Source organism: Panthera onca, chromosome B1, assembly GCF_046562875.1.
Source record: "Panthera onca isolate mPanOnc1 chromosome B1, mPanOnc1 haplotype 2, whole genome shotgun sequence".
Lineage (NCBI taxonomy): Eukaryota > Metazoa > Chordata > Mammalia > Carnivora > Felidae > Panthera > Panthera onca.
In genome coordinates this window covers 158,539,031-158,550,075 of record NC_138342.1, presented here as the reverse complement: position 1 = coordinate 158,550,075, position 11,045 = coordinate 158,539,031, and positions in this window count along the sequence as shown.

The window sequence follows — 11,045 nt, the reverse complement described above, 5'->3', positions numbered from 1 at the left end:
ACTAGCCTCCAATGTCTTAGCATAAGGATGGCATTCAGTCAAAAGCTGGTTATAAGCCTGAAGAATCAAGTCAACATTATTTTTTAATGTAGAAATGCCTACCCCTTCTAACACCAAATTCCTGTAACAGAAACCAACTGCATTGTGTTTTTTAATACAAACGTAGCAGAGATTAGAGGCAGCTAAATTAAGAATGTCCACATGATGGGCATAGTGAATTGGAGCCACCACCTTGCATATCACTGGAGGAAAGAGCTGCATTTCAAATACCTTCCTATGACATATGTATAAAATTAGTCCCTATAACCCGGTGGCATCACCAAACGAAAAGGTGGTTGATGTTCCTTTGAACCAAGTTGGGCATACATGGAAACAGGAATCCATTGATAAGTGGGGTGACCTCACAGTGATTTGCTGCTGACCCCTAGGCAGCCCATACGTCCACAGGCCCTATGGGAGAGCAAATCAACAAGGCCTTAATGTTCACTGGGACCTACATTGTATTTGGGGAGCAGAATTAGGAATGGTGAAATGGATTCAACAACCCTAAAGTTCCACAGCTTGCTTTACTTTCTGTCGATATCACCCCATAACACAAAACATGTCTAGGTAAATTGGACTCAAGTCAAAACTGTCTGGAGCTAATCTGACCTTATTTAAATTTGATTAATTATGTCTAAACATAGGACTCTGTGAGCATGAGGAATATTAGAAAAAACAAAAATATTTTATGAATCTGATACATAGATTTGCAGTGTCAGTAAACTCACGTTAATTTAGGATCATTAGACAGAAGTGAAATATCCAGAATACAGAAATGTTAACGTTATTTTAAGCACATATATATATATATATATATATATATATATATATATATATATATAATGAATTATATAATTAAACTACTTCGAACAGGAGGCTGTGAAACACTCCAGTTGGAATATTAATGAAACTTTTTATTTTTTAACATTAATCATATGCGGGTGACTATTGTTCAAGTGGTTTCAGAATACAGGAAAACAGTTAATTTCTTTGAGATTTTGAGGACAATGCTGGCCTCCCTTTATTAGTAATCTGCCGAAGGAGTAATTATTTTCTACAGATGGTAGAGAATTTTCAACTAATAGAGCCTGTTCAAGTGAGTACAGATTTCAAATTAGTAAAACTGTGGTTTTTTAGAGTACATATTCCGTCTCCAAGATTATTTGTTTCTGGAGGAATAGAGTTTAGATTCCATCGTGACAATCACTAATGTAAGATTTAATTCTCTGAACTTATGAAAAATGAGTTTGGAAAATGTGGGATCCTGCAAAAAAATATGGCATCTCTGCCAACGTGGAGATTTCCCAGTGCTGAGCCTTCTCCCTGAGAAAGCTCTTCTCCAGCACACTTGAGATTTCTCCTTCAGAGTCCCTTCAAAATCATCCCCTCTTTTTTCATTTAATATTTCACTAATATGGTCTCTTGTCCCTCCTGGGGACTGCCTCCCACCCCCTCCGAAGCATTCTAGATAGTTCCCCCAAACACAATTCTTTTTTTCTTCCCCCCAAACACAATTCTAATCTTGATATCTCTGTCTTTAGAAATCTTCGGTGGTCCCCATCGTCCGGAGGTGTAAAGTTCAAGTTCATGAACAGTAAATGAACACAATTGAATAACACGGTTACACAGTTGTATCAGTCAAGTAAAAAAATAAAATGCCCTTGTTTTTGTGATTTTCCCATGTGTTAATGTTCTCTTCTGTTGAAATGGGATACCTATGTTACCTGCATTTCAAAATAATTGGGAATGTTAATTAAAAACGTGAAAGTGAGGTTCCCTGAAAATGTTCAGTGTAAAACTCCAAACACATGCAGGGTATCATGGTATTTCTGTAAGCCCATTGGCCTGTTGGCTTTTTTGCTCAGCAAAGCTCTGGTAGTTTTTCTGGTTACCAGATATAACATGAGGTGACACACTTCCTTCACCGGTCCTTAATTTCTGTTCTGCCACAGAGGTAAATAAGCTAGTCAGACACACTTAGCCCCTTGCTGTGAAAACCATTATTATTCTTTTGCATAATTATCATGCTTACACATTTTGTAATTCTTCCCTTGCGTTTGACATTTTACTTGGTGCTCTGTAACCAATTTTTGTGTAAATCAATTCAATTTAATCTCACCATCAGCCTCTTGAAACAACGGCTTCAAGACACCAGGCTTCAAAGTCTCTTACTCCCTGCCCTCTCTGACTCTTCACTTGGTATTTCCAACATTCATATGGTCTCTTTGGAGATCACCACATAAAAGAAAGGATGCAAAAGGCCATAAGTAAACATTCCAAGACGCTTGTAAACCTAATTTTCTGGGTCCTTACTAAGAGTCACATTTATAAAATGTGCACTAACAAAAGCTCAGTAACCTATTAGAGTGCATTAAACTTAATCCTCTGTGGACTTTTCTATTAGACTGAACTCCAACTTGATTAGGCGTAGGACATCCCAGGACATTAAAGCTGTCTAAAATGGATTGGGCACACACATACGCACACACAAAACCTAGCTGTTTGAAAACCACTGCGGAGCACATTCTGGCAAAGGTTTCTCAAAGTTTGAACTTGGTGGCTTTCACCTTCTGCATTTATGTGAATTCTCGTGGGGCAGGTAATTTTATCCTGTCTTAGTTTTCCTCACCCAAGAAAAAAAGATGGAAGGAAGACAGGAAAGGAGGGAAAGAGGGAGAGAGAAACAGAGACAAGACAAGAAGAGATAAAAAAGGAAAGAAAATGGCCAATGTGTAAACGATAAGTTTTTTTTTTCACATGCAAAAGAGTGAATGAGAATAAAGAAAGCATCCCTTGGGAAGGCCAAGTCTGATGCCTCCCTGTCTCCCACTAAAAGGATGGCTTAAGCAGTCATTCACTGCTTGAGTTCCCTCCAATTCTGATTTTCAGGGCTATTAATGAGAAAGAGCCGCTTCTGTCTGCAGCTGAGGAATATGATAAAATAACAATAAAATATTGTGTTAACACATATTTTTGTGAATTAGCATGAGCCAACCTTGCTTCTGCATTAAGGCTCAGAGTAGTTCATCCTGGCTTAAAATTTATTGAAAGGCAAACACTTAACCTTTGCTACCTTCCATTCTCTGTGCAGAGTTATTTGGTAATTAGGCTAGAAGCATCTACATAATATATGTCTAGACTCTGTAATGTTCACTTTCTGTGGTTGCTGCTGGCACTTTACATTGCATTATGAAGTAATGACAAAATACGAGTTGTGTTAAGATTCTTGATGGAAGGCATGAAGTATAATTTTCAAAGGAAGGAGGAAGTTAGGCTCCTCTTTCAAAAAGGCCTTAGCAGGTACATCTTAAAATACATATTATTAATTGTTTCGGTCTTTGTATTTGGATAATACATCAAAAGGGAAATGCAGTGATAAAAATCATTACCATTTAGATAAAGTATGTTTCTTCCCTAAAAGATTATTCAAAGTTATTTTTAACTCACCTGAATGACTCCACGAACAACAACAACAACAAAACAGAAATCAATAAACAAAGGGAGGAAAGTGAGAGCCAACTGTGTTGCCTTATAAAACATAATCTACATCTCAACAGGAGTACTTTAATTTAGAAGAAAATTAGCAAGGTTCTGTTAACAGAATAATGAATAGTTTCCAAGGTTTACCCTATCAAAAAGCCCTAATTGTGTTCATTAATACCCAACTCAACATTATAGTGGGAAAACTAAATGTGAATAAAGCAATAATGTCCCTCATATTCTCAGAAATCTGCACTACCCCTTACACTGGCTTCAGAATGTCCCATCTTAATTACTACGGTAATATGATGAATACGACAGTCTCTCAAGATGAGGACATGCACTGATTTGAAATATGACTTTCGAGGGTTGTATGGAGAAAGGCTGAGAAGAATAAATGTGACCTTACAGCTCAACATAGAGTTATGGAGAATAAAACAAGGTCGTGTGATGGAGGAATTTATAGCAGATAGTGTAGATTTCAATCGGTGGTACCCCCAAAATGAACAAGAATCTCAGCTCTCAGAGAAACCCTGAATTTATACAATTTGGTGGGAAAACAAAATCAGTCAAACTGGTAATTTGGAAATGTGTAGACAAAATGTCCAGATGAGTGACTGGTGTTTTTCCCTTCTCAACCTGGTGTTTTTGGCAATATTAGACTCAATATTGATGTCTGTGTTCTGGGGAAAATAAGTTTCTCTGTTGCAATTTTTCATTTTTAATAATATTAGTTCAAATTTCTCCAGTGCCTCTCATTCCATTAGCTCAAAGCACTTTTCAGACCACTAATGAATTACACTTGCTGACATCCAAGCAAGGCAAAAAGCATCCCATCCATTTTCATAGCAAAATGCTTCACTTCAAGCAGCACCAGCCCTTAGAGAATAGCCACAATTTTAAAATATATATTTTTTTATTATTTGCCCACTTCACATTTTATCTCCCGCTTCGCAGGTAAATCTGAGGCACTGAGAAGTTTAACGACATCATCCAAAAAGGGAGAGATTGGACCTTCCATCCCCACTAATTTTAGTCTGCCCTACACCTTAAATTATCCACCAGAAATTGATCCACTTAGTTTCCAGAACTCTCCATGGGAGGAGAAAGGAAAAAAGAGAGACGCTCCCAAATCTAGTCTCCTATCAGGAGGCACCTCCATTATCTTTTCAGCCTTCATCAGCCTGAAACATAAAGCATTGAAATGAACAGGTTAGGTGACAAAAGTTATTTCCCAAAACTGAGTGAATCATTGACAACATCATCCATTATACTGCGAGAGAGAAAGCAATTGCCAAAGAGAACAACGTTAATTTCAGGTCCATTTAAATTCCAAGTCACTTCTTTAGAGGAATCCATCCCGAGTGAGTCCTTTTGGGCTTATAAACAAACAAATGAGATGAGACGAAAGCAACGGAATGAGTCTATTTGTTCTCACATCAAACAATCAAATATGATAAGTTCTACAGTTATCATTTCTGAAATTTCCGTTTTGAAACTTTTCACCAAGGGTAAAGGATGACTTTTATCTTTTCTCTGTCTCCAGTATTGACCAGATTAAAATATGTAAAATAACCATGATATTCTCACCTGTGACTTGCCTCCCGCAATTATTGCATTTAGGTCCTTAACTGCGTGTTTCTATCCCTAGAAATTTAGACACTTGGGTTCTTTTTTAAGCACACAGTCCTTCCATTTTTCCTATAGGCCCAAGGAGTTGGAAAAGCCAGATGCCCCAAGTGACACGATTGTGACCTCATGACCCAAAGAATGGCAGAGCTGCGCAGGCAAGAATGGGCTGGCTGGAGAGCTTTATATTAATCTCAGAGGTGATACTGTCCCTGCTTTGTGCAAAGTGGAACAGAAAGGAAGAGCAGAGCTGAAGGACTCAGCAGGAAAATGAAACTACTTTCTAGAGTCTTCTGAGTCGGAACTTTATGCAGGATTGTAGTACTATCTTATAAAATCTCAAATTATCCCACATTTTCATCGTCAAATGGTAGTTCAAATGTCTTCTGAAGCCAAATCTGAAACGTATGAAAATGAAACCATAACGTAGTAAAACCAGTACCAAAAAGGCGCCATAACTGCTCCCAATCTGCAGTGATAATGAAAGGCCTCCTGTACAGCCTGTCTGGATGTGTGGCGTGTGTTTCAAAACGCACAATGGAAAACACAAAGAGGTAGGACACACATTTCCTAAGCTTTCACAGAAACCCGTAGTTACTCCTCATTAACACCAGATGGCCTTCCGCCGCCAAGTGTTCACTTAGATTTTCCCCCACATTAAGGAAAAGTGACAGATATTCAGAATGCTGCCTGTAATAAATACTAAATATAAGTGCGTTGTAAGCATTTTTTTAGATAAGTATATCATCAAAATTTAAAGCTATCAAAAAGCAAAGACTACTTGTAAAGTGGGTTTTTTTTCCCCCTAAAGGGCTCAGGATATTAGTGTATTGATGTAATTCTATTTCATCATTGATATCCATAACAATTTCCTTTGGAAATAGAAAAATGGATATTACTCTTTCTATTTGATTAATAGTGATCAATGAGATACATAGGAATCAAATTATGCTAGAAGTCAGTGAAAGAAAAAAAATGAATTTGGAGGAATAGAAATCACTCAAACCTTGGAAGCCTAAGTAAAAACTGGATAAAATATAAATTAATAAAGTCACCAATATGTCATTTTCTATCTTCTTTGTGAAATTACCTTTCAGAAGAAGATCAGTCTCAGGCCTCAGGCAATATATGTTAAGATCCTAGAATAAAAGATACCTTATGCTTTTTATTCTATACTCCTATGCCCTCCCTTTGTTTTTGTTCTTTAGATGTTACTAACTCTGGAGTATATGCACTTGTGAGACTTTGCTCAAGACGGAGAACACCAGTAACCGAGATGTTTCTGTTCCCATGTAGCTCAGACTCAACATGAATAAACAGAGCATATTAAGACAGAGAGACCAGATGAATTTCCCTTGAAAAGTTTCCATTCATGCTACTGAAGAAGTAAAATGCATCTTCAAATAACCCACTTGGCACACACACTCCTTGGTTAAAGGCATGCATTAGATTTCTTCGGTTTCCCAGAGTTGTATCAGGTAGTTAAAATGATGTCGCTAACTACTTTCTGTCACTGATAATAGTTACTGCTTTTTATTTGAGTGTTGGGTGTTACTTAAGGATGGATGAATTACCCAATAGAAGAAAAAAAAATTGGTGGCATTAAATTGGTGCTCAGTGTGTAAATTTTGCATCTTCACCAAAGTTGGCTTCCAGCTTGCAAAGACCTTCATTTTCTGTAGACATCTGCTTAACATAGTACCAAAAATGCCACAGTTAGTTCCTCATTTGAGTGCTTCCAAAGGGCAGGGACCACATCTTCCCTGTATCTATATTTCCCATAAGACATAGCACAGTGTCTTGAACCAATTCGAGATCAGAAAATATGGGTAAATGAGCAAACTGGGCATGGTAAATAAACTTGTTGACATCAAATCAAGAAAAAAAAAAAAAAAGGTTTTGGCTGAGTGTCCAACATAGTCCTGGATAAGATTTCACCAACTGGCTGAGATAGGCGTCATTCCCCTTTGGAAGTTGTGGGTCCCAGCCTGACCGTACCATGGCCAAATACACGCTTTGCTGGAGCTACACAGCATGTAACACGCAGGTAGGATCTAGAAGGGACTAATGGAACTAGTAAAAATTAACCCAAGAGACCTGATATCCTATATCACATAGGATAGGGATATACATATGATATATGTATACGTAGTTTTAAAAGCTCAGAAACTTTTACATTAACCTGCTTTATACACCTCAGTAAGTATCCCTAATTCCTGAAGATAAGCTACCCAGCGTGACAATGATGAATTCCTCCTATGTTTCCGCTCCACCTGAGGAAGCACAGAGGTGATAAAACAAAAGGTAAGAATCATAGAATCATAGAAAGGGGCGACAGGGCCAAGCCAGCTGCTCATTTGTTTTCCTCATCCTCCACAGGCAACAATGATGCCTTCCCCCAACATCACTAAACAGAGGAGAAGATAGGAGTGGTAATGCCTGAGAGCTATTACTTTCATAAATAACAAAAAAAGACATTTTTCTGCCGTTTTTGGGTGAGGTGGGGCCTGGGATCTAAAGTATCCAGCTAGGGGTGCACTGGTGGCTCAGTAGGTTAAGCATCTGACTTTGGCTCAGATCATGATCTCACAGCTCGTGGGTTCGAGCCCCGCATCAGGCTCTGTGCTGACAGCTCAGAGCTTGGAGCCCTCTTCAGATTCTACATCTCTCTCTCTCTCTCTGTGTGTCTCTCCCCTGCTCACACTCTGTCTCTCTCTGTCTCTCTCTCTCAAAAATAAATACTAAAAAAGTACAAAAATAAAATGACGGTGGGGGGCAGGGTGGATAACTACCAACAAAGAATTTTATATCCAGTAAAAATATACTTCAAAAATGAGTACAAAATAAAAAGTTTCCAAACAAGCAAAACCAAGTGACGCTTTTCACCAGTAGATGTGCACAAAAAGAATTATTAAATACTTCAGGCCAGAGGAAGGCAGTCCCAGACGAAAACGTGGATTTCAGGACAAATGCAGAACAACTGGAAGACTAAAAATGTGGATAAATCTACAGAAATAGCGATTATGTGAAATCAGTCTTTTGGGGTAGAATGTAGATGTAATGCAAGTACTCTCCCTCTCTCAAAAGTAAATAAACATTAAAAAAAAGTTAAGGCCATAGCGTCTAATTTAAGAAATGGTTTCTTTATCCTAGTCACTATCCCATACAAATTAAGGAAAATTATCTGGTCTGCAGAACATCAAAATCTAAACATTTTTCAGTTTCTTCATCAAGAACTCATTTTGCCAAAAGCCTCAGAAAACATCTTCCCTTACTCCTTCTCTCCCTCCCTTCTCTCCTGCCTGCTTCCCTTCTTCCTCTTTTCCTCCCTCCCCCCCTTCCTTTGTTGCATGTTTCCTTTCTTCCTTCTTTGCTCCACTCTGTTTCCTTCCTTCCTATCCTGTTGTGCAAACGTCCCTTTATGTACTCCCTAATTCTCTATTATCCTACACTTGCTTCAGAGTCTCTCTCACATCCAAACAAAACCAAACAAATTCTCTTCCAGATTCTTAAAGTGGAACAACCTGTTACCAAATAAGTGTGTGACTTTCTCACTTTCAAGTGGAAATGCTGAATCACAGAGGACGTGTATCTTCAGCTCTTCTAGGCAATGTCAACGTGTCTTTCATCGCAGACTTCATAGTTTTGCTCATACCGGCAGTATGTGAGAGTTCCTGTTTTTCTTGGTCGGGGCCAACCAAGATGGATTGTTCAATTTGTTAATTTTTGCCAGTCTGATGGGCAGATAATGACATCCAATAATTTAATTTGCATGGCCTTGATTGCTGAGGAACTTGAGCTCTTTTTCAAATATTCATTGACCATTGGATTTCCTCTTGCCCAAAATGCTTATTCAAGACTTTTGGCCAGTTTTCTATATGGTTGCAAGAACTCTATTTTCATACTTGATATAAGCCCCTTAATGGTGATATGTGTGGTAAATATCTTTTCCCACTCTGTGGCTTCCCTTTTTGTTTGGTTCATACTATCTTTTTTTTTTTTATGAATAGGAGTTCTTGGATCTAATGTAGTCACTTTATTAATCATTTCCTTTGTGGTTAGTGCTTTCAACCACTTCTAAAAGAAATTCTACTCTATCCTGATTTTATCAGTTCAATTTTCCTCCCTCTTGGTTTTCAAAGAAGATTGAGTTTACCAGGCATTCAAAGCTGCTGATTCAGCCTTGATTCAACAACGTTAAACCATACTTAGAACAATACTTTCCCATTAAATGGAAACGGCTTCAGTGAAAGAAACAATATTTCATCCTTGTATTGGTATGATGGCATGGTCAAATCTTCTCATTGTTTGTAGACCTGTAGATCTGCTGGTTTAAGGCAAAACCTTTCACACAAAGTCATCAGCAACAGATACATTCCTACTGATAGCTTGATCTTAGAGGGAATGCTGCAGAGATGTTGGTCCTTTACTAGATGACGTGGTAAAAGACAGAGGTAATGGAAAGATCACCAAAGTATCACGTAGTGTGCCTCAGTCGTATTCAGGAGGTAAGATTTTCCTCTATGGTAATAAAGAAAAATATTTTAAAAAGCAATTCGTACCAGCCCAGCTTGAAAGAGGTGAAAAAAATTAAAAAGAATAGGGTACCGAAATCCGTAGGACATGGTTAAAATCTCAACATCATCAGCCTCTTTCTGCCTGGGCTATATCACCTGAGAATTATAGGATTCTTTATTTCATTTTAATGAAATAAAATGCCTTCCGTTTTAATAAACGGCCTTCCATTTTAATAAACATGGTCAAGAACTTCCTCTTAAAAGATACCCTCCACCTCCTCACTGAGGTGAATGTTCCACACTCAGAAGTACGCCATCCTGGTTCCATGATTAATATTTACCCCTGGGCTCAAAATGCCCATTCAGACTGCCAGGGCTTGTAGGCACAAATCAGGAAAACAGAGCCACAAATCATTCTCCCTAAATAAAAAGGTCAACTGGTATTAAATTAGTTCATTTACAGAACTCATTGAAATTAGCAGCATGTTCTTAAATTGCTTCTTGATTGAGGACATTTGCCTCATTAATTCTGAACAACCTGAGAAGACTATTAAAGTCTCACAGAAAAAATTGACCAAAGGACAAGATGCACAACACACTTTACCTCAGGGGCAAATGGTAAATCCCAGAAAATGTATACGGAGAGAGGGAAATCGAAGATGAGGGAGTTTAACTTCTACCGAGGAAGTCCCCATTGTGTGTGTGTGTGTGTGTGTGTGTGTGTGTGTGTCTGTCTGTGAGTGTGAGCGCATGTGCATCTCTGACAGCCAGAGAGAGAACTTCCTAACACACAAACCCAGTCATATGATTCTCCAGTTCAGTGGTTCCCTTTTGTCTTTAAATAAAGGTCATGGAGATCTAGCTGTGGTTTCCCCTCCACCTGCCCCCCTAGCCTCACACCAGACCCTTGGTTCCCCGAGTTTGCCATTCTTGGGCTCACCGTTGAAGTTGTTCACATGTGCCTCCTTCTGCACCCTCAGCCTAGGCCAATTTTGGCTCATCCTAGGACTCAACTCAGGTCTACCTTTCTCTGAAGAGATTTCTCTGAATCCAACAAGCTGCCCTCTGTGCCCCTTTTCACAGTTATCCTTACCATTAATACCTACCACATTAATACGGTTTCCTGTGAATACTTCTCTCTCCCCTACCATAAGTTTTGTAAAGACAGAGACTAGGCGTGCCTGCACAGCTCGTCAGTTAAGAGTCCAACTGTTGGTTTCGGCTCAGGTCATGATCTCATGATTTGGGAGATCGAGGCCCATGTTGGGCTCTGTGATGACAGTGAGGACCTTGCTTGGGATTCTCTCTCTCTCCGTCTCTCTGCCTCTCCCCCACTTGCACACATGCTCTCTCTCTTTCAGAATAAATAAAATAAAC